The following is a 23,865-nucleotide window of genomic DNA, read 5'->3' as shown; positions in this document are numbered from 1 at the left end:
GATGAATCAGATTATCAAGGAAAAAATCTATGAAATGTAATTGCAGTAAATGATTAAAAAATGACAATTTCTCATAAAGGTCCAATATAATATATACAAAATGAATGAATCGTTTTGCTTGTTTTGCATGTATTCTTTTATTTAAGACTTAACTCTTAAGAGGTAGAGGAATTCATGCCCCGATGCCGTCCCTCTCCCTTTCCGCAAAACACAAATATTTGTACTCAAAAAACAAAACAAACAAACAAACAAACAAACAAACATTGCCGTTCCTGCCCCTTTCTGCCAAAAATAGATACACTTACTAGGGGGAAAATGAAATGATTTCGACATTCAGATAAATCAACTAGAAAAAAAAAATTCCAGCAGAGAAATAAAGTTTACAAGGAATCATATTTCACAAAAAAGTCAATGTTACAGTGCACTCCTGCTTTAATACATGATCTGGATAGGGGGTAGTCACCTGCGAGGGTGTTGATTTAGTATAAATTAAACGAAATAACGTGATCGTCTATTATTCGAAAGGTAGCGTTAGGGATTCGGAAAAATAAACAAGATGCATCCATGAAAACAGCTGTTGTATTTCACGAAAAATGTACTGTTTGGAGGAGATTAACACAAGCCACAAATCAAGGTGAATCCCTGCGATATAAAACGTTTTAATCAGTTGAATTACATAATTATAGTTACAGAGAAAATTACGAGTAGATCTTACTCCAAACGTTTTAGCAGGAGGGTATTATAATATAAAGCCCATAAGTAACTAGTGAATCGAGAGTTAAAGATGTAAAAGTACATCCTGTCTATCTTCTAGCTAAAAACTGGGAAAGCCTATTAAAAATAGCACGATGGCATTATCAAAGCTCTATAATTAATCCATACATCGCTCTTGTCCTCTGTTATTAATTAACTTGTGCTTTTTTGTCTTTTTTTTTGGGGGGGGGGGCATGAAGAATACAATTCTATTTTTCTAATTGATAACAGGCCCAAAACCACTATTTCGGCGCAATTGGTCAAAAATCGTGTCGCTTATGTTCCTTCTCACCTAGGAGAGATAAAAAGCTCTTTCAAAATGCTCCTGTGATTTTATGTGATGCCAAGGGACATATAGACAAAAACTGAAATCATTTCGAAGGCGAGATTGTACCACTAAGCCATTGGTGGAGGGTTAAGTTCGGCCAACAGGCTCAAAAGTGCATGTCGCCAACGATGATTTTTTATGTTTTCTCAACTTTGTGGGAAAATATGAGCATAAAGAAGAAGCTTACTCACAGTTTCAGAAAAGTAGCCGAACGTTCTATGAAAACCTAACACAACTTCATAAGCTTATCATTCTTTAACAACAAAATACCTGATGGAAATGTGTCGCCAGATCTGCTGAAACATACGTTACCATCTTTGTACTGCAAACTTGGTAATGCTATTACAGTGAATACTACACAATTGTATTGTTTTTCTGACCAAAAGGGGTCTAAGTTTATGTTAAAAAATATTTCATCACTCAGCTTCAAAAGACATGCGACTGCCAATCTCGCAAATATAGATTTTAAAAAGGTAGATTTAAGAGAAGTAACATACGTTACCATCTTTGTAAAAAGTATGAAGGTGCATGGCTCTGAATGATTGTTCTAGAGTTGAGACTTATGGAGTAGATTGTCCTTATACCCATGGGTGGCAAAAGATTCATTATTATGTTGCTAACTTATACGATTTAATCCACAAGTGTAACATACGTGATGTAACTTACGTTACCACCAAATGACAGAAAGCTTAATTACACCATTAATTACCACCTAAATGTATATTTCTCGAATCTGTGCCGTCGATTTGAGGCCATGGGATAGCTCAGCAACCTCTTTTACTGGCATCTTGAGCATTGGCAGCGCGCAAAATACCTTTACATGATGTGTTGAAAAACTGAGTAAGTATTTGATTGTTGGAAATGTGTTGTTGTTTTTCATAGAATCATGCTTTACTTCTGTTTATTGTGTGTTTATTAAGTCAGTATATTCCACCGTAAAAATCCAGTAATTACTTTGCTGTACAGGCTTATTCTTTTGAAATAAATCACTCAATTTATTAAGTAACGTATGTTTCAAATTTTGGTAACGTAAGTTTCAAGATGTTGTCATGTTAATAACAGACAATCTACGGAAAAGCCCATTTAATCTGAGACAATTTAATTGTTGCAGTTATGATGTTGATGAATTTCTGCGTCAAAACATATCAAATTCATTTACAGCTGTATGTTCTTGTTTGTTTGGAGGATGTAGTAAAAGGGGACATAATCATAGTATCTTAAAAAAAAATCGTTTGGAGGGCGTTGATGTTCAACTTGGCTGTAATGATGTCATATTTCAGGTATAAGCAATGAATTTAACATTGTTTTAAGAAAATTCAATGAATAGCTAATAAAATTAGAGATTACACAGATCTCTACTTCAAAACTAGTGGACCAGGTCCCTCCATTAATGTAGTAACGTAAGTTTCTAGTTTTGGTAACGTAAGTTTCATCAATTCATGTCATTGAAAAAGGATATTTTAGAGAATGTGCGTGGATGAAAATAACATTTAATTGTTCTCGAACTATTGTTGAAGGAATTCTGTAGGGAAATACGTCTTTTCAATTATATTTATCATTGGTTATCATAAACCAATATGGTGACTTACTCCCTGACTATTTTTAACGGAGAAAATAAACTCAAATTTCTGTCGTAATGTCGTTGATGATCTCAAAGTGAAGAAAAACACATTTTGAGTGAAGAAAAGGCAACAAAAATACAGTGCATTAGAGAAATGTAATTTCAACTATTACTGTTACCATCATAGATCAGGCCTACATGATAATAATAATGATAATGATAATAGTAATTATAGTAATATATGTTTCAGTAAGCTATATGTTTAAGACATTAACATTTTTTGTTCTTCCTTCTCGTTGAGGTTAATACAGTTGCAATGGGGAAGAGCAGTGCTAGGATTAAAACCCCATATATAGGGAACGTGTTAGCTGTAATCAGAATGGCGAAAAATTATATCTCTAAGCAAAGATTCAAGAAAAAAAAAACTTATGCCCGTCTCATAGTTAACAAAGAAAAGAAGCAAAGTTACACATCTTTTTTTTTACCCTACCATGGTCCACATCAGGGTAATTATAGGGGAGGGGGTTCAGGCTCCCCCGCCCCTTTGCCAGCAGTCAAAACATAAACAAAAGGAAATAAAAAGAAAAAAATGAATCGCGGACTCACCCTCCCCCGTTTGAAATAAAAAAAACAAACAAACATGAAATTGGGCTTGTACTGGCAGCATCGAATTGAGCTGAAGCCTTTTTTAATATTTCTTCAATTTTCTTTTTTTTTCTTTTTTTTTCTTGCTTGTCAGTCGATGAAACCCGGCAAAAGAAATGAAACAAAAAAAAATGGCACGAGAGCTTTTTATTTTTCTGCCCGTCAGGAGATTAAAACTGGAAGTGGTCGACTTTTTCTAACTCCTGACCCCATCCCCCACCCCATAAAAATCCTACTTACGGGCCTGCATGCCTATAATCATTATCAGTACCTTTGTTGTGCATGTATAGCAACTTGTCCTTTCACTTTTCTTTTTAAAGATTCAAAACATTTTTCCTGGAGACAATTTCAAGATACGGCAAGAATTATTAATGCAAGACTTGTTATTCTTGTTATCCTTGTGGATTATACTGTTTTATGCATACATAACAAGGAAAATCGAGTACATCATTTTACTAATGACAATTTCATTCATCCTACCCAGTATTGTGCTAATGAAACTGTGTAATTTGACGTTATTTCATGGACCTCATTTTGCCATAGTCAACTTAGTAAAGTGGTCATTTATTTAGTTAACATTAGTTAACATTTCTCGGTTCCTTCTTTCCCTATCTCTTGTTTACCGAGTTCAGACATTTTAAATACAAGCAATACGGCGTTATTGTTCATTATGAAGCACTTTAACAGGGTAATCATCTCGTTTCTGCCGTTTCTTGTTTCATACAAGTGTTAAAAATTTTGTGAATACTATTTTATTGCAACTGCTATTTTCAAACTGTTCCTGCATAGAGTAACTGTTGCGACAGCTGATGAGTCTGCAAAGTTATGGATTCGAAACATATCTTTCAACAGCATGAAGATAACAAGTTACAAGACATCAATATAAAGATAACAAGTCACAAGACATCAAGCATGCAAAAACTTTCATTATGATAAAATTAAAGTGAAACCTACGTTACCCACCACTCGTTTTATATTACACGTACATCATGACAATATTTTCATCCGTTAAGGCACGAAACAGCATGTTCCCAACTCTTATCGTTTCAGTGCCATAAATTCATAAGTATGAAGCCAATTGTCTTCAAAATATCAACAGTTACGAATTACTGTTCTACTGAAGAGTTTATACGAGGACATGTTATAAAGTCTTGCAGTTTTACAACTATTTTAATTGTTATTTTTGAGAATTGTATCGCCATAATATTGCGACATCGTGTTATAATATTCGTTCACTTAGAGTTGAAGAGAAACTAGTGTAAGAATATATACAAAAACCAAAAAGAAAATGTTCCAAAATTTGCTGCACATGTCGTAGTATTGTCTTTGTAACTTACGTTACATTAACGTGAAACATACGTTACGTGGAATCTAACGACTATATTTTTGCGCACATAGTTTCACATATTTCATCGATGATACTCAAAAATTAGCTGGCAATTTGGGACTGATAAATGTTGAAAATATTTTCTTAAGAAGGTCTGACGTCAAATTATCGAGAAAACAAATCAACATTACCTGTCTAAGGTTTTACAAAATAGGACATGCTGTGTTCAGTATAGCATACAGGTCATTTGCCATCCTTCCCATCTGCAGGCAGCATTTACAAACATGGCAGCCGATGGTATACTTCACATCTGACGCATAATTATCTCAATCATAGAATGTAGTCAACAATCTTAATGCATTTGAAATAGAATGACATGGTAACGTATGTTACATGATGAAATTTACGCCCCATGAAAGAAATTATCACACCTTTAAAATAAAGCAAAACCATGTGTTCATATTTTTCAACTACAAACTTGAATATTTGTCTCGTGGATTGGTATAAAAATGAAACCTATTCTAACAACTTTAATTTTCCCGTTTTGTGATTGTCCAATTGTGCCGAAATAGTGGTTTTGGGCCAACAATGTCGCTCCCTGACAGACTCCCCCCCCCCCCCCCAAGTATGTAGAAATACATATTTGATGCCGTTCATAATTTTCATATAGATGGTTTCCATGAATCTTTCACTCATAGTGTGACGAAATTGCACCCGCCACTACATTATTCTTCTGTTCATGGAACACCCTGTACAGGTAATTGACATGTAGATGGCGCTGTCCTGTCGGTCTCGTGGGCCTTCTTTGCTTAGTGTCGGTCTCGTGAGCCTCTTTTTTTTTCTTTTTTTTTCTTTTTTTTTTTTTTGCTTAGTGTCGGTCTCTTGGGCCTTCTTTGCCTACTGTCGATCTCGTGGGCTTTCTATGCTTAGTGTCGGTCTCGTGGGCTGGTGTTTGCTAATAGTGTCGGTCTGGTGGACCCTTTGACTCGTGGGGTGTCGATCTCGTGGGATGACGCCCCCCCCCCCTCCCAATAACAGTCAACGGGTTCCACGTAAAGGCTGCCTTCGGTACCTTTTAGCACTAATTGACCCTTGTTTAACGCCCGCGGGCATAGTAGTCCTGTTAAGGCCTATACCTTCAGGCTAGCGAGATGCCCAGGCGAGATGTCTCCGTGCATACATTAGGCGTTTTCACATCAGCCCGATAAAAATCCAAGCTCAAAATATTTTCCGCGATTGCGAATTAGAGCGCTATTTCATTCCTTATTCACATCAGCCCGAAGAGGGGGTAGCCCGAATAGTTAAAAATTTTAAAATAGCTAATTCGACAGCTGAGTATGTGCAAACAGCATCAGTAATGTGTGTGCCCTCTCAAAAATTCCTCATGATTATTGGGCCGAATGCATAAACGCTAGCAATTGCTTGTGCTAGCCTTTTACTCGAATCCGTATGCATAAAAACAAGCAAATGCTTGCAAGAAGAAGCTTTTGCTAGCAAGCACAAGCTATTGCTTGCTGCATGTAAGCAATTGCTTAGAGGCCAAGCATTTGCTTAAAAACGTATGCATAAAACATACCATTTGCTAGTTCTTGCTAGCAATTGCTTACGATTTTCCAGGCTCTGTAAAATGAGCTTGAGCTTTTGCTTAACCGGAACGTTCCCTTTTAAGTATCATTTTCATATTTATGAAAGAAAAACCACACTTGTGAAGGAGTGGTATAAATCTACAAGAAATTACTCCTAAGTAGTGTAAGAAACTTTTTCATTTCAACAACGGGAATGTCCAGCGGTTAGCACGCAAAATGTGATGAAAAACAAGTAGGATGTCTGACTTCGGTGGAGAGCGAGGAGACCTCTCTCAACGTGCGATCTGGCAGATCCGGGCTGCTGTAAGCTGCAGTGATGGGAATCAGCTGGTAATATGTGTGTGTGTATAGATGTGTGTGTATGTGTCTGTGTGTGCATTTCATAGCTCTTCCGCTATGTCAGGAAATGTTTCCACACACACATGCCCTTTCAAATACATGCTGCCACACTCGCCTTTGTTCTTGTGTTCGCACAGGCGTGACGTCCCTTTGGTTGAAAACGCAAGCAATTGCTTGTGCGGGACAAGCAAAAGGTATTGGCATGAGCAAAAGATTATGCATATGGATTTAAGCAATTGCTTGAGCTAGACATTTTGCTAGACGAACTTGTGCTTTTGCTTGAAGCAATTGCTTACAAGCAATTGCTTGTTTTATGCATTCGGCCCATTGTGTACAGTTTGCCTCGATCTATCGGGTCACACACGCTAGGCCTGATGGGATTCATCGCGCTAATTTCTCGAGTCGTTTTCACATTATCAAATAGCGCGCTACTATCCCGATTTTTCAGAAATTTCCCGAGTTGGAGTCAAGAAATTTTCTCGATCAGAGCGATACAATTAGCGCGCTAATTTGCGTTCACATTATCAAATAGTCAAAAATCAAAGTCAGAAAATAGCGCGCTATTTCGAAACATCGGGCTGATGTGAAAACGCCTATAAAGATTCATCACACACTCTAAGAAAAAAAGGTTCTCAAATGGTTCTCGTCGGCTCCAAAATGGTTCTCATCAGATGGTTCTCGCAAAATGGTTCCGATGAGCACCTATAAATGGTTCCCAATCGAAATGGTTCCGTTCGTCACCATTTGCTAGTATGCGACCCAGTCCCCGAGTGTTATTTGTGGTACTCCTGCAGGACAAACAATATCTTTAGGTCCACTTTCATTTTTCCCCTTGCTGTATATTCGAATGCCAGATGTAAGAATCACCAAAAATATGGTATTGGTACAAAAATATTGTATTTGTTTCTACTACTGTGATAATAAAAAGTACATATTGTTTTTATCGTAGACTAATGACTTCTCTTGGCTGCGTGCCAACTGGCAGCTGCCACCATCCAATTTTAGCGCTCGATCAGATATGCGTACGCGTAAACGTACACATACTAGTACTGCACTGTTGCACCACCGCAAGTGGGAATCTTGTGTATGTAACCGTGCGGCGCGGCTATGTAGCCCTGTGCTGCCTGCACGCCTGCCTATGCAAACCTACCACCACAGCGGGCAGAGTGCCAATGCAATACCGTGCATGCAGCAGCAGACGGCTAGTATAGTAGACACACTGTACGTCTATAGATGCATCACACCTATAACGAACGGCACCCGGTAACGTTAGATATTAATTTTGTCAAAGTGGACTGGAAACGTGTCACTGATGTCAATTCCATTTTCGCCATGGCAATCATCACAATTTAGGAGAATAGGTAAGATGTTTAGTTTTAATGTGGTTTTATCTCATTTTTAGATGACATTTCGTTGGTACAAAATCAAGCTAACAAATCACTCAGTTTTCGTTTTCAGTCAGTACAATGATAACCTTTAAGTAGATCCTAATGTTAGATCTAATTTGATCGTAGCTGCTATCTTGTGTAATGTTTACCAGGTACAGTAGATCCAGATCTAACAATTAATAACATGTTAGGCCGAACGTTAACACTTTACAATTAGAAATTTGGCATACATGTATAGCAATGGGCTAGCCCGAACAGACGCCGTGCGGAGCATGGCTGTCACGTTTTTACAGCGACTGGGCCGGGCTAAGTTACTTATAGTTAGGTCTGCATGTAAACGTTTATGCCTATTAAAAGTAGAGTCTACTAACTCCAAAACACAGCCAGGACGCCGAACGCAAAGATATAACTGTGTACAAGGAGCGCCCAGGGGTAAGGCCTATACCGGTTCATGCAATAAGGAAATTTGTTCTATATTATAAGTTATAACTGTTGTTAGTGCTAACGTTTGATAGAGCCAATAGAGGTCTGTCTACAGCCCAGTAGGCCTAGGTCAAAATCTCTTCAGTATGTTTTTAGGCTTATTCTAAGTAAGGAGTCACGTCATGTAATGCCATGTTCTGTTTATCGAATTATAGCAATGACTTTGTTTTATTAACGCGGTGTAGGTCTATTGTATCTTTCAATTCATATGTCAGGGAAGTGGACACACCAACATGCACAGAAACCAGGGAACAAGCAACTCCGGCCGGGACGATAACCAGTACGAACGTGTTTGGGTCTCTGGTGCGGTTAGGGAACAAGGTAGACTCTACATTGATCAGAGAGACAGCCCGTGCGTGACAGACCATTGACAACATCGGCCAGAACCGTAGGCTTAACACTAGCCAAGAATGAGCTGGGCGGCCACAAGAATTCATCGATCAGAATAAGAGCCCGCGATAGCCCATCCACAGCATCAGCCAGAACCCTGGGCTAGTCGAGAATGAGCTGTGTTGGTAAGACAATACATCGATCAGAATGACAGCCCGTGATAGCCCGTTGACAGCATCAGACAGAACCCTGGGATAGTCAAGAATGAGCTGGGTGCCCTCGATCAGAATGACAATTTTAGCCCGGATAGCCCGTTGACAGCATCGACCAGAAACCTACGCTAGCCAAGAATGAGCTGAGTTAAAGAGAAAACACTGATGCTGCCAGAGAAAACCTTTTAGAAATATGTAGATAGGGTAGGTAAGTCCGTGTGCATTGACTTATAGTGTATTTTATAGCTGCTCTTTTAGAATCTGCCGTCAACCAAAAATTCATGTCTGGCGATCTTTTGTTGGTTTGTGTGATGGAGGGTCACATATATGTTTTGTTATGATCCCAATACAGTATTTGCAACTTACAATGTACCAGTGATGTTTCAGTATAATTTGCATTTAACAACTTTGAATCAACTGTAGTGGGGGTGGGGGGGGGGGGGGGTAGACGTAATGAGATCAGACCAGATGCCAATCTGAGAAGTGGAGTCATTCATAGTTTTAAACTTTAAAAGTACAAACGGAAAATGCTCTTTATTCTTCTCCAGTCATTGTGTGGTCAATTTCTGCACACTTTTTAAAGTTTGCACCTAGACTGGTAAAACTTATTGCATTTATACCCACGCAGGAATTACGTATTGTGTAGAGAATTGAAGATTATGTAATCTATTTCAAAGCACTGATGCACCTCTTGTCACCAGTTTATATTGTTTTTGCAGAGATACAAAATGTACATGTACGGGATGTACGTGTTGGTGGTGATTAAAATACTGTTGCCAAATTTGGTGAACAAAATGACAAATGCTAACAACATATTATTGTCATAGGCAGCTTATAGGACAGCAAATTCAAACCTCAGCTTTAGGCCTGCATTGGATACCCTAATGAATTTATGGCTCTGCTTTAAAAAAAGTGTAAATTTTTATTGATTCCCAATGTCATATATTTTAGATCATGGTTGCGGAATTTTTTTCATTCATTCTTGTGAAACTGTGTGGGTGTGGTATCCTAGCTCTTTTCCCCTCGGGATTCTTATTATCCTTCACATTATAAAACAATGTGTTCTTTTGTGTGTGTGTGTGTGTGTGTGTGTGTGTATGTGTTTTCGTAGGACATGCTGTAAATTGTCAGAGGTCATGATTAACCTGAACTGATACTCTTCTTGTATTTGCAGTTGCATAGAATTGTCTATGGTGCTTTCAAATTGCAGAACAACAACAACAAAAAAAAGTCACTCGTATCAAGTACTCGACGTTATAAATGTGAAGTGAAGTGAAGTGGAGGAGTGTAAAGCTTATCCTCTCCCAAGTATCATGCCAGCAATATAATGTATGTTTTCTGTGACAATACCAAAGGTCCTGTTTAATGGAATTATTTTCCTGCCCTTTGTAGTTGCTGTTAGGACAAATATGCTGTAAAAGAAACAAAAACAAAAAACAAAAAACAACAACACCAAACAAACTAGTATGTGGAAATAGTTTCTCATGCTACTTAAGTAATGTACTTGACTTCTGCCTATCTTAAGACTGACACAATTACTGTATCTCATCCATGCAGGAATTATTTCACAGAGAATTAGAAATTTTGTTATGTATTTCAAAAGCCTGATGCACCTCTTGCTATTTTATATCATCTGTACAGAGATGTGTGATGGTGTTTCAAGAACTGCTCGGTACACAAATGACAAATATTGTGGAAAAAAAAATTAGTGAACAAATGAAAATATTTTGTTAAGAATATTTGACAGATTATAACATGACAAATACAAACCTCACCTTTAGATTGTAAAAGTTAAGGTGAATAAATACATTTCTGCAAATTTGTGAAAGAGCAAATTACTGTGGTTTTCAGTTATTGAGTGATGTTTCATGAAAAAATAATGGTGAATTTCATGTACATGTGAAAGTTTGTTTGCAAAATCCGATAAGTCCATTTTTGAAGATTTTGAAGTACGGTCTCTGTCATAAAGTACGAAATAATACCTTTTAAATGATATATTGGTCATTGCATATAAATATACATTTTTTAAGTTCTCGTCAAAAGAAGCAAAAATTTATTCTCTTTATTTTTCTTGACCTTTGATCGCAAATATCTCCATGTGGCAAATATGGACTTATCGGTTTTTTGCGAACAAAATCTTCATGTACACGTTTGTATTCATGCTTGTGAAACTGTGTGTGCATGGGTGTGTTATCCTTGCTTTTTTTCCAGTGTCAACGATAATGTATGACATGCTTATGTATTGCTAATATGTATGTTTTGTACGTATGTTTGACTGATGAGATGAAATTCAGTTCAATTAATTTCATTTCAAATGAGTTTGTGATGCACATTTTCAATACAGATATGTACAAATGTACCTTTAAGAATGGTGCCAGTGAAGCAACTTACCAGCACTGCGTGTGAAACTCACCAAAAATACACAGACATCAATTCACATACTACATTCTAAAAAAAAAAAAAGGTTCTTTTGAGCACCATTAAATGGTTCTCAGCACTGTCACAATAGCGACACCTTTTTTGGAGCCTGTGAGAACCTTTTTAAATGGTGCCTGTCAGCACCTTTTAATATTGGTGCCCATTAGAACCTTTTCCAATGAAATGGTTCTCATGAGCACCTTTTGAAAAGAGTCAAAAAGGTGCCCATCTTTAGTCAAAAAGGTGCCCATGAGCACCTTTCAAATGGTACTCACGAGCACCATTTCATCGGGAAAAAGGTTCTAATGGGCACCTTTTGCAAAAGGTGCCGACAAGCACCATTTAAAAAAGGTTCTCACGAGCACCAAAAAGGGTGTCGCTATTGTGACAGTGCTGAGAACCATTTAATGGTGCTCAAAAGAACCTTTTTTTCTAAGAGTGCACATGCTACCGGATGTGATGCACATTTGCCTGTATTTGATATTGTATGATTTTACTGTTAACGTCCCGCCAAATTTAATACAATAAACCGGTATCTGTTCTTACTTCCTAAAAACCCTTTGTACAGTAAAACCGCCTATCCGCCCAACGGAGTGATGCGCTATTCATTTGAAATCGCGGACCTGGATTTTCAGCTTAATCCCATGAATGACTCAGCTCATCTTACATGGCATACATTACCGAAATATAACGTGTCATCCTTTCCTCACATTGATTAAATCCCCCTCAAAATATCACTGACATGCTTCGAAGACACACATAGACACACGAGCAAACATGTAAATATCCTAGATTTTAAAGAAAAAAAGTCAACGTTCACACTTCACACAGAACAACAATTCTACTCACCACTTTGTCCCATCAACCATGAATATGAAGTCACCAAAAGACAATAATTATGAAGTCACCAAAAAACAATAATTACTGCCATTTTAATCTATTACCATGACCTAAGTAGAAAGCACTATACATGAAAACCATGTTCAAGGTTATCTTACAGACGAGCCTGCAGCTTTGCACCAGTGGCGTATCTAGGGAAAACGGCGCCCGGGGCAAGCGCGAAAATTGCGCCCCTAATTTCTGAAAAAGTGTTCAACCCCGACTCCATCCCGGTAGGGACTTTAAACAAAGTCTACATGATATGCTTTTTCAAGCACTTTAAAGGGGTCTTTTGAGGGTGATTTCAATGTAATGAATTTTGATAAATTTTGGCGAGCGAGCGCAGCGAGCGAGCCGAAAACTTTGGTATTTCAGCTTACAAAACATGGAATTCTTGTCATTTTTTGCTAATCAAATCTTACAATTCCAATCAAGATATAGTGACGGCCTTATAGATAACGATTTATACCAACAAACTGCATGAGGAATTTCAAAAGTACTCTAAATTAGTACGCGCGAGTTAGCCGAAATTTGTATATTTCCACGTCATCATCACGTTTTGTTCTTATCTCTTTTTTCTTTTCTTTTTTGATAAATTTTGGCGAGCGAGCGCAGCGAGCGAGCCGAAAATTTTTGTATTTCAGCTTACAAAACATGGAATTCTTGTCATTTTTTGCTTATTAAATCTTACAATTCTAATCAAGATATAGTGACGACCTTATAGATAACGATTTATACCAACAAACTGAGGACTTGAATACTAGTAGTCTAAGTTAGTACGAGCGAGTGAGCCGAAATTTGCATATTTCCGCGTCAGCATTACGTTTTGTTCTTATCTTTTTTGATTTGTTTTTTTTTTGCCCCCCCCCCATATGTTCGAAACCGTTGGCGTCCTCTCTTGATCCAATCGGCGATTGCTTCAGAACGAATGAAATTGCAGCCGCTGCTCCGTGTAACATTTTCCTGCTTGAAATAAAATGACATGTATGAACACAATAGACATTGTCATTTTGTGCGCGTCATCGTCACGTTTTGTTCTTATCTTCTTCTTTTCTTTTTTTTTTGATAAATTTTGGCGAGCGAGCGTAGCGAGCGAGCCGAAAATTTTCGTATTTCAGCTTACAAAACATTGAATTCTTGTCATTTTTTGCTTATTTAATATTACAATCCTAATCAAGATAATAGTGACGGCCTTATAGATAACGATTTATACCAACAAACTGTGGACTTGAAAAAAAAATACTCTAAATTGTACGAGCGAGTGAGCCGAAATTAGCATATTTCCTCGTCATCATTACGTTTTGTTCTTATCTTGCTTGATTTTTTTTGCGCCCCCTCCCCCCCCCCCCCGTATGTTTGAAACCGTTGGCGCATTTTTTTATCCAATTGGCGATCGCTTCAGAACGAAAGAAATTGCAGCCGCTGCTCCGTGAAACATTTTGCTTGCTAAATATAAAATGACATGTGTGAACACAATAGACATTGTCATTTTGTCCGCGTCATCATCACGTTTTGTTCTTACCTTCTTTATTTATATAAATTTTGGCGAGCAAACGCAGCGAGCGAGCCGAAATTTTTTTGTATTTCAGCTGACAGAACATGGAATTCTTGTGTGAAGACAATAAACATTGTCATTTTGTCCACGTCATCATCATGTTTTGTTTTTATCTTGTTTGATTTGGTTTTCTGCCCCCCCCCCTCCCCCCTTACGGGCGAGTTTTTTTTTTTCTCTTATTTTCTTTTTTCTTTTTTCTTCTTCTTTTCTTTTTTCTTTTTCTTCTTCTTTTTTTTTTCGTTTTTTGCGCCCCCAAGGAGTGGCGCCCGGGGCACGTGCCCTCCTTGCCCCCCCCCCCCCCCCCTAGATACGCCACTGCTTTGCACCCCTTGTTGTGAACAGGCCATACAATATGCAAGCCAGTTTAGGTATTAACGATGCGCTGTTACGTTTGTCGTTCATTGTATGATTTACCAATTATAATGCCCTGTTCGTTATACATTTTTTCCTTTCTTTTATTCCTACATCGCGACAAAGGAATCATAGGACGGTTCAGCGCGTCGACCCTTGCTACCATGGAACGACTGTAAAGTGGAGCGTTGCTTGTCGGGCCCGTTGAATGTGAGAAATTGAAAACCCTTGTTACAACTTTATTCCGGGCATTCATAGCAAGAAAGCAGCGTTCGCAGTGTCGGGTGAATAATCCTCATGAATAGAAATTATAATTGTCGGTCTAAGCATTGTCACCCACCTGGTGGTGAAAACCAACAAACGTTTTACTCTCGCCATGATCAGGGTTATTTTATCTCACCTCCCAACACTCGCACATACACACGCACATTACACTGTGATGTGTTGTAGCCTCACATAGCTAAAGAAGGGAGCCCTGACGAGTTGAAGTCGCTTTCTTGCCTTCTCGTCTTAATAAAGACGCTTTTGCGAGTTCGTACAAGCTCTCTCCAATTTTTCGTCTTCACTCTCTCTATGCTGCTGTAGGTAGATTTGCTTTGAGTTGATTTGATTTACTCTTTGTATGACATAATTTGAAAATTATTTTGATTAGCAGCAATACCTTTAGCATCATGCTTTTCAAATTTACCATGGCATGACAAGGTAATACACTGTATAGCTATTTTATGCAATTTTATTAATGTCCGTACTCTCTTTCTCTCTCTCTCTCTCTCTATATATATATATATATATACATACATATATATATATATACACACACATACATTCGACACACACATGCATTATATACTTATGTATATATGTTTATCTATTTATTCATAATATATGTATTATATTCCTTTCTGTAATGGGTATCTCCATTTCAACACAGAGCGATTGCCAAGAATAAGCATAAAGCGTACACTGTTTTGGCAACCGATCGAATGAATAACATTATGCAGTAACACGATTCAAGAGAGTCCAACATGATCGTCGTGTCATTAATAAGGGGTTCTAAAAAAAGAGAAAAAGAGAGAAGGATTGATAAACAAATTCCGATACTAACTTGGAGAGATAAAAGCAATGCATTCACGGTAAGTATATCTGGCATTCAGTGTTGCTATTGTCATGCAACAAGTCACGACACATTGGGAAGAAAAAAAACACGCACGTGGATCTAGGAAGTGAATTTAGTTCCAGAGTTAACAATCATCTGTTTTCTGCCAATTTATATTACGCAAATTAGTATCCTAATCATTTTTAAGCTACTTTTCTGATGTCTGAAAAGTTGCTCCTTTTACATCTTTGCATGCAAAGAAACATTATTTTGTTTATTGGTTAAAAGGATTGCATAGTTATGGTGGAGATGTGGATTTAGATTTGAACTTTTTGTAAGATAGCTAGAAACAACGTATGTTTAGATAGCATAAAAGAGGAATTTGTTCATTTGATGAAAATCTGCTTTGAAATGGCTGAGATATCCAAAAAAAGCTCTAAAAAAGTAGGACCTGACTATTATTCGGACCATGTTCACGTAGATTTAAGATATATCTGCCATTCTAAAACCTTTTTTATTTCATCAAGTAAACATTCATTTTCTCTCAGAATTATATCATTTCATACTTAACAAAAGTGGTTTCTGCATCTCGCAAAAAGAAGAAATATGAATTGCCATCTTACCGAAAACTAAATCATCCATTTATTGGGAAACCTGTTTGAAAATCATAATTATTATCACTTGTGCTGCCATTGACTTTGCATGAGTTATTTTTATCTTATACGTCTGTTTCAATGAAGAACATGAGTATGTGAGAATTTTCCCGTCATCTCCTATCTGTATACTTTGTATCAACGAACAATGGTGACAACTTATGCATTTTATAAAGCCTCAATCCTTGCCTAAGCAAAATTTAATACATGTGATGAAGAACTTTACAAGAGCTAAGCAAAAGCGTATCCGTTCTACAGGATTTTAACTCTTCTCGTGCGACAAAACTCAAACGCATGAGTTCTTTTGGAAACATTTTGTTTTTCACAGCCAAGCTTTTATGCCAGAAATAAAGTATAGCAAAATTGTAGAGAAAAATGCTTGCTATGCTGTGATGCAATCTTTGACAAAACAATTTATCTTGCCATTACCACATGTACTTTTGACGGCGTTTGTTACACAGATTCAAATATGGAGGGGCATATCAATCACACTGAATAAAGTTGTTACAGGTGTACTGTATAGCAACTAGGCAGACTGCAATAGATATGGAATACATGTACAATTAATTCTTTTTACATCTTCGATTTTTCTGACACCTCTCTCTCTCTCCCTCTCTCTCTCTCTGTCTCTCCCTCTCTCTCTCTCTCTGTCGCACTGAACTTCAAAAATTTATATCATTTTAATGAATAGCCCGACTTTCCTTCAATTTTCACTCATGTGTTGTATTAATATTACTGCTTTCACTCAATCTACACATTGTAAAAAACAACAACTTATTCAAACATCAAAACAATAACTTATCGTACTAATGACACTAAAACCGCCAGCCTATGAACTTCCCTCGATGGACCATTGTGACTTAAATATACAGCATAATACATGCAGGTCTCTACTCACACGTCAGGGGCGTCACCAGCTTTTTTTTCAAGGGGGTGCGTTTTGACACTAAATGTACCTGTGAGATTCTTTTTTTTTTTAATTTGATTTATTGGTGCCTGTATCATCACGTACATTTACATGATACACTGCACACATGTATATACATACACTGTTAGTGGCATGTATACATAAGCATAAGTTAAACATAGTGGAAAATAACTGTAAAGGACTATGATTGTAACATACGGGGGCAGTGACGTTGTGAGGTCCTCGGCGAGGGAGCGAAGCGACCGAACGGGGGAGATTGTGGGAGTGGGATACCCCCTACCACGGTAGCTACTTTTTGTAAAAACAGAGTATAAAAGTCGGGTTTATAGGGCATTTTAAATCAAAATTCTAGGGAATAAAATATCACTGTGAGGGACTATAATTATAACAAGCAGCGGTACATTATGTGACGGTGTGAGATCCTCGGCGAGGGAGCGAAGCGAGCGAGCTTGAAAATTTTGACATTTTACAGCCCCAAAACTGCCGTTTGTAGCTATATTTTTTCGCTTTGGAAATTAAAGGGGAGGGGCACACCAGGCGCAACTGCTGGCATTTACTGGCAGTAATATCAGGAGAATGACATGGCGATTAAATGCGAGAGAGCGAAGCGAGCGAGCTTTAAAATGTTGATATTTTACTGTCCAAACACTGCCATTTGTATATAGCTATATTTTTTCGCTTAGGAAATTAAAGGGGAGGGGCACATCAGGCGCAACTGCTGGCAATTACAGGCAGTAATATCAGGAGAATGGCATTGCGATTAAATGCGAGAGAGCGAAGCGAGCGAGCTTGAAAATGTTGATATTTTACAGTCCAAAAACTGCCATTTGTATATAGCTATATTTTTTCGCTTAGGAAATTAAGGGGGGCGCACCAGGCGCAGCTGCTGGCAATTATTGGCATCCACGTCAGGAGAATGGAAGATGTTTGTTCCTCTTTTTCAAGTTCGTCGGCTCTAGCACTCTGATATTCGAAGCCTTTTCCACATTCTGTAATGCGTTCAATGAGCGAGTCGACCGCTCTCTTGATCATTTGTTCGAAATCGGCGGTTGCAGCTTTAAAGTAGTTGTCAATAGACTGTGTAGAGAGTTCGAGTGCTTTCTGCTGCTCTGGCGTATCGGGGATCTCATCAACGTCAGAACGGGCAGCTTCCCCGACATAACAGCAGTGGCACAAAATCCTGTCCCAGACGAACTGTCGTCGCTACAGGTGCCGCCATCTTCCAAATCCAGCAGTTTCCCACGTTTTGGATACTTTTTACGTCCGTCCTTGCTCATGATGGAATTAGCAAACGATGATATGATAATAAATCCAGGTAAGTATTCCGAGAAATTAGGCTAAATCCAGAAAATTGAATCTAAAAGTGGAGGGGACGATTCGCATGTCTACCAACGACGAGCCGCCATTCTTTTCTGGTGCCGCCATTCTTTTTTTCTCAAGTAGCGTTTGAAAAGTAATCTCTCTCCATGAAGATGTCGCACCAATCGGTTCAGTTAAGTTGTGTTCATCTAATTCAATTTCAACAGAATAAAGTAACCCAATTTCCTAACCAGTGTATCGATCCAATAAAATTACCTTGATCGTGAGCTGCCGACCAAATAACAATCAACGGGTGCCACGTATGATTGATTTCACTACCTCTCTACTGGTCCCTGGCACTCGTGCTAACGCCATGTTAGTCATAGGCCTATATACTTTCAGGCGAGCGAGATGTCTCCGTGCACACAAAAAATATTGTAAGATTCAACACACATAGTACTGGATGTGATGCACATTTGCCTGTATTGGATATTAGTATGATTTCTTAACGTCCCGCCAAATTTCATACAATAGACCGGTGTCTGTCCTCATTTCCTCAAACCCTTTGTACAGTAAAACCGATACCATTGTTGTAATCCGCCCAAAAGAGTGCAAGGCCAGTCATTTGAAATCTCGGACCTGGATTTTCGGCTTAATCCGAATGCAGTTTACTGAGTAAATTGACTCTGCTCGTCTTACATGGCATACATTACCGAAATATACCGTGTCATCAACTTTGATTAAAAAATATATATCGCTGGTATGTTTCAAACGTCCTTCACAACCACCAACCAACACGTAGACACAACCACAAACATGTAAATGTCCTAGATAGAACGACAAAATAGTCGGCATTCTACCCTTTCACACATGATAACAATTTTACTCACCACTTTGTCTCACGAACCATGAATTATGGAGTCACCAAGCAATACCAAGAGACGATCGTATTGCCGTTTTAATCTACCACCATGACCTAAGTAGAAAGCACCATAAACCCCCTGTTCAGGATTACACGGAAGACCTGAAACCGTACACGCCTTATTGTGTTCCAGCCATACAATAAACAAGATAGTAGTCTGGTAGTAGGACCTACCGATGCGCTGATTACGTTTGGCGTTCGTGGTATGATATGCAAATAAAAATATCTTATTCAGCATACAATCATTTTCCTTCTCTTTCATTCCTACGTCGCTACAAAGGAACAATAGGACGGTTCAACGAGTCAACCCTTCCTACCATTGAAACGACTGTGGAGTTGGGCGCTGCCTGCAGGGCCCGTTGAACATGAGACTAAAAACCCTTGTTGACACATTATGCCGGGCACTGTTAGCAAGACAGCAGCGTTCGCAGTGTCAAATGAATATAATCACCATTATAAGTGAAGAAAAAATAACTGCTTGAATAAAAATCATGATTTTCATTCCCCGTGTTGTCATCCACCCGGCGCTGAAACTCATGAAAAAAAAAAACACGCTTTACTCTCGCCATGATTGGAGAATATTTTTTCTTTCACCTCCCAACACCCTGTAATGTGTTGTAGCTCCACATCTTGGCGAGTTTGTTCAAGTCACCTTCTTGCCTTCTAGCCTTAATAAAGACGTTTTTGCACTATTTGCCTCCAACCATTAATTCATTTATTTGTTTGAACATATCCATACAGGATAAAAACGATCATTTAAAAGCTGTTTTACATGGAAGTCGTGTGTGGACAATGCAGTTTTTTTTGCAAAGGAGATTACTGTAATATAAACAAAATCAAGAGACCAGAAAATAAAGCACTTTTCTGCATAATTTAGATCAAAAGGACTGCCGGACTGAGATACAAATACATAATTCTTTTAAAAAATGAAGAGTTTGATCGCAAAAACCGATAAGTCCATATTTGCCAAATGGAGATATTTGCGATTAAAGGACAAGTTCACCTTCATAGACATGTGGGTTGAGTGAATGCAGCAATATCAGTAGAACACATCAGTGAGAGTTTGAGATAAATCCGACAATCCGTTCAAAAGTTATGAATTTTTAAAATTTCTGCTCGGTCATGGCTGGATGAGAAGACTACTATAGCTTGTGATGTCACATGAGTATAACGGTATAAAGAAAGTATAAAAAAAATTCACCTTGTTGACTTTTCTCGCATAACAAAAGAACACTCGACTTCTCTCTTTCAGAAGGCAAGAGGAATAATATTATCTTTAACATACATCAGTAGCAAGTCCAAGAAATGTGCACTTTATTCAAAAAGTAAAATTTTGTGAAATTCTCTTTTTATTTTCATTGTATCGTTGTACGCATGTGACATCACACACTGTAGTAGTCTTCTCATCCAGCAGTAATTGCGCAGATACTTGATACAATTCATGATTTTTGAACGGATTGTCGGATTTTCCTCAAACTCTCACTGATGTGTTCTACTATTATTGGTGCATTCACTCAATCCACATGTACATGAAGGTGAGCTTGTCCTTTAAAGGTCAAGAAAAATAAAGAGAATAATAAGAAAATATTTGCTTCGTTTGACCATAACTTCAAAAATGTACCTTTATATGTAGTGACCAATAAATCATTTAAAAGGTATTATTTTGTACTTTATGACAGAGACCGTACTTCAAAATCTTCAAAAATGGACTTATCGGTTTTTGCGAACAAACTCTTCAAATATTACCAAGGTTTTGAGTATCGTTATACACTACTAATGAACAGCCAATGTAAGAAAAGGATAATACAATACATATAAGACTCAAATACAGCAAGCCCATTGCTACAGCACACTCATTCAAACACACACAAACACGCGCACACACATACGCAAATATACACATGCGCACACACAAACATTTTACACATTCAAGCAACATACGCAATACATGGCAATACGACACAAGGGCATTATATAAAGTAGGGCCTACATTGTTCACTCATTAAAATCAAGTTATGCAACTGGTCATGATGAAATGAGCACGTATTTTTTAAAAACAGATTATTGGTAGTATACTGACACCCTTAGTGTACATTTGTAATTTGTCACTCTCAACTGGTATATTTGCGAATGCATGTAAAATTGCTTAAGTTATTCCAATATATAAAAAAGATGACTCTTCTCTTGTATCAAATTACCGTCCTATTTCTATTCTTCCTAGTATTTCTAAGGTAATAGAAAGGCTTGTATATAACAGATTGTATGATTTTTTGACACAATATGATATATTCAACCCGTTGAGGACGGACTGATTTCCCATAGACACCTGCCCGAGTATACTCGGGACTCGTCCTCAACTGGTTAACCAAGACCAGTTTGGTTTCAGCAGGGAGGTGACCTCCCTGGTTTCAGGAAATTTAATTCAACAGATATGGCACTAGCCCAATTATACGATAGAGTGTCGACTGCCTTAGCTAAACAAAAATATGTCATCGGTGTTTTCATGGACCTAAGCAAGGCGTTCGACACTCTTGACCACACTATCCTCATACGTAAATTGCAGTCCTATGGTGTTCGTGGCATTCCACTTGAATGGTTTAAAGATCATTAATTTTTTTTTTGTTAAATAGAAAGCAATATGTGTACTATGAATCTGTTAACTCTGAAGTATTACCTATACAATGTGGAGTCCCACAAGGATCCATGGGGACCGCTATTATTTCTAGTGTATGTAAATGATATTTCAAACTCATCTAAGTCACTGCAATATATGTGACCAAAAACTGCCATTTGTATATAGCTATATTTTTTCGCTTAGGAAATTAAGGGGGGCGCACCAGGCGCAGCTGCTGGCAATTATTGGCATCCACGTCAGGAGAATGGAAGATGTTTGTTCCTCTTTTTCAAGTTCGTCGGCTCTAGCACTCTGATATTCGAAGCCTTTTCCACATTCTGTATGCGTTCAATGAGCGAGTCGACCGCTCTCTTGATCATTTGTTCGAAATCGGCGGTTGCAGCTTTAAAGTAGTTGTCAATAGACTGTGTAGAGAGTTCGAGTGCTTTCTGCTGCTCTGGCGTATCGGGGATCTCATCAACGTCAGAACGGGCAGCTTCCCCGACATAACAGCAGTGGCACAAAATCCTGTCCCAGACGAACTGTCGTCGCTACAGGTGCCGCCATCTTCCAAATCCAGCAGTTTCCCACGTTTTGGATACTTTTTACGTCCGTCCTTGCTCATGATGGAATTAGCAAACGATGATATGATAATAAATCCAGGTAAGTATTCCGAGAAATTAGGCTAAATCCAGAAAATTGAATCTAAAAGTGGAGGGGACGATTCGCGTGTCTACCAACGACGAGCCGCCATTCTTTTCTGGTGCCGCCATTCTTTTTTTCTCAAGTAGCGTTTGAAAAGTAATCTCTCTCCATGAAGATGTCGCACCAATCGGTTCAGTTAAGTTGTGTTCATCTAATTCAATTTCAACAGAATAAAGTAACCCAATTTCCTAACCAGTGTATCGATCCAATAAAATTACCTTGATCATGAGCTGCCGACCAAATAACAATCAACGGGTGCCACGTATGATTGATTTCACTACCTCTCTACTGGTCCCTGGCACTCGTGCTAACGCCATGTTAGTCATAGGCCTATATACTTTCAGGCGAGCGAGATGTCTCCGTGCACACAAAAAATATTGTAAGATTCAACACACATAGTACTGGATGTGATGCACATTTGCCTGTATTGGATATTAGTATGATTTCTTAACGTCCCGCCAAATTTCATACAATAGACCGGTGTCTGTCCTCATTTCCTCAAACCCTTTGTACAGTAAAACCGATACCATTGTTGTAATCCGCCCAAAAGAGTGCAAGGCCAGTCATTTGAAATCTCGGACCTGGATTTTCGGCTTAATCCGAATGCAGTTTACTGAGTAAATTGACTCTGCTCGTCTTACATGGCATACATTACCGAAATATACCGTGTCATCAACTTTGATTAAAAAATATATATCGCTGGTATGTTTCAAACGTCCTTCACAACCACCAACCAACACGTAGACACAACCACAAACATGTAAATGTCCTAGATAGAACGACAAAATAGTCGGCATTCTACCCTTTCACACATGATAACAATTTTACTCACCACTTTGTCTCACGAACCATGAATTATGGAGTCACCAAGCAATACCAAGAGACGATCGTATTGCCGTTTTAATCTACCACCATGACCTAAGTAGAAAGCACCATAAACCCCCTGTTCAGGATTACACGGAAGACCTGAAACCGTACACGCCTTATTGTGTTCCAGCCATACAATAAACAAGCTAGTAGTCTGGTACTAGGACCTACCGATGCGCTGATTACGTTTGGCGTTCGTGGTATGATATGCAAATAAAAATATCTTATTCAGCATACAATCATTTTCCTTCTCTTTCATTCCTACGTCGCTACAAAGGAACAATAGGACGGTTCAACGAGTCAACCCTTCCTACCATTGAAACGACTGTGGAGTTGGGCGCTGCCTGCAGGGCCCGTTGAACATGAGACTAAAAACCCTTGTTGACACATTATGCCGGGCACTGTTAGCAAGACAGCAGCGTTCGCAGTGTCAAATGAATATAATCACCATTTTATTTCACTGCGTGTCCTTACAAAACAAAGTGAGAAACCCGTTCAGTTCGCACGCGCCAGTTCGTTCGTGATCGCCGAGAGCGTTAGACTTCTTTTTCGTTTGCCGGATTTTACACGGTAAAATCTGAATATTTGAGGAAGAAATTTCCCTCAATGAAAGAAAAGACGAATGC

Source organism: Diadema antillarum, unplaced genomic scaffold, assembly GCF_040938485.1.
Source record: "Diadema antillarum isolate AM-2024a unplaced genomic scaffold, OU_Dant_1.0 seq00000166_RagTag, whole genome shotgun sequence".
Taxonomy (NCBI): domain Eukaryota; kingdom Metazoa; phylum Echinodermata; class Echinoidea; order Diadematoida; family Diadematidae; genus Diadema; species Diadema antillarum.
The sequence above is the reverse complement of the archived record's forward strand: the minus strand, read 5'-3'. Positions refer to the sequence as shown.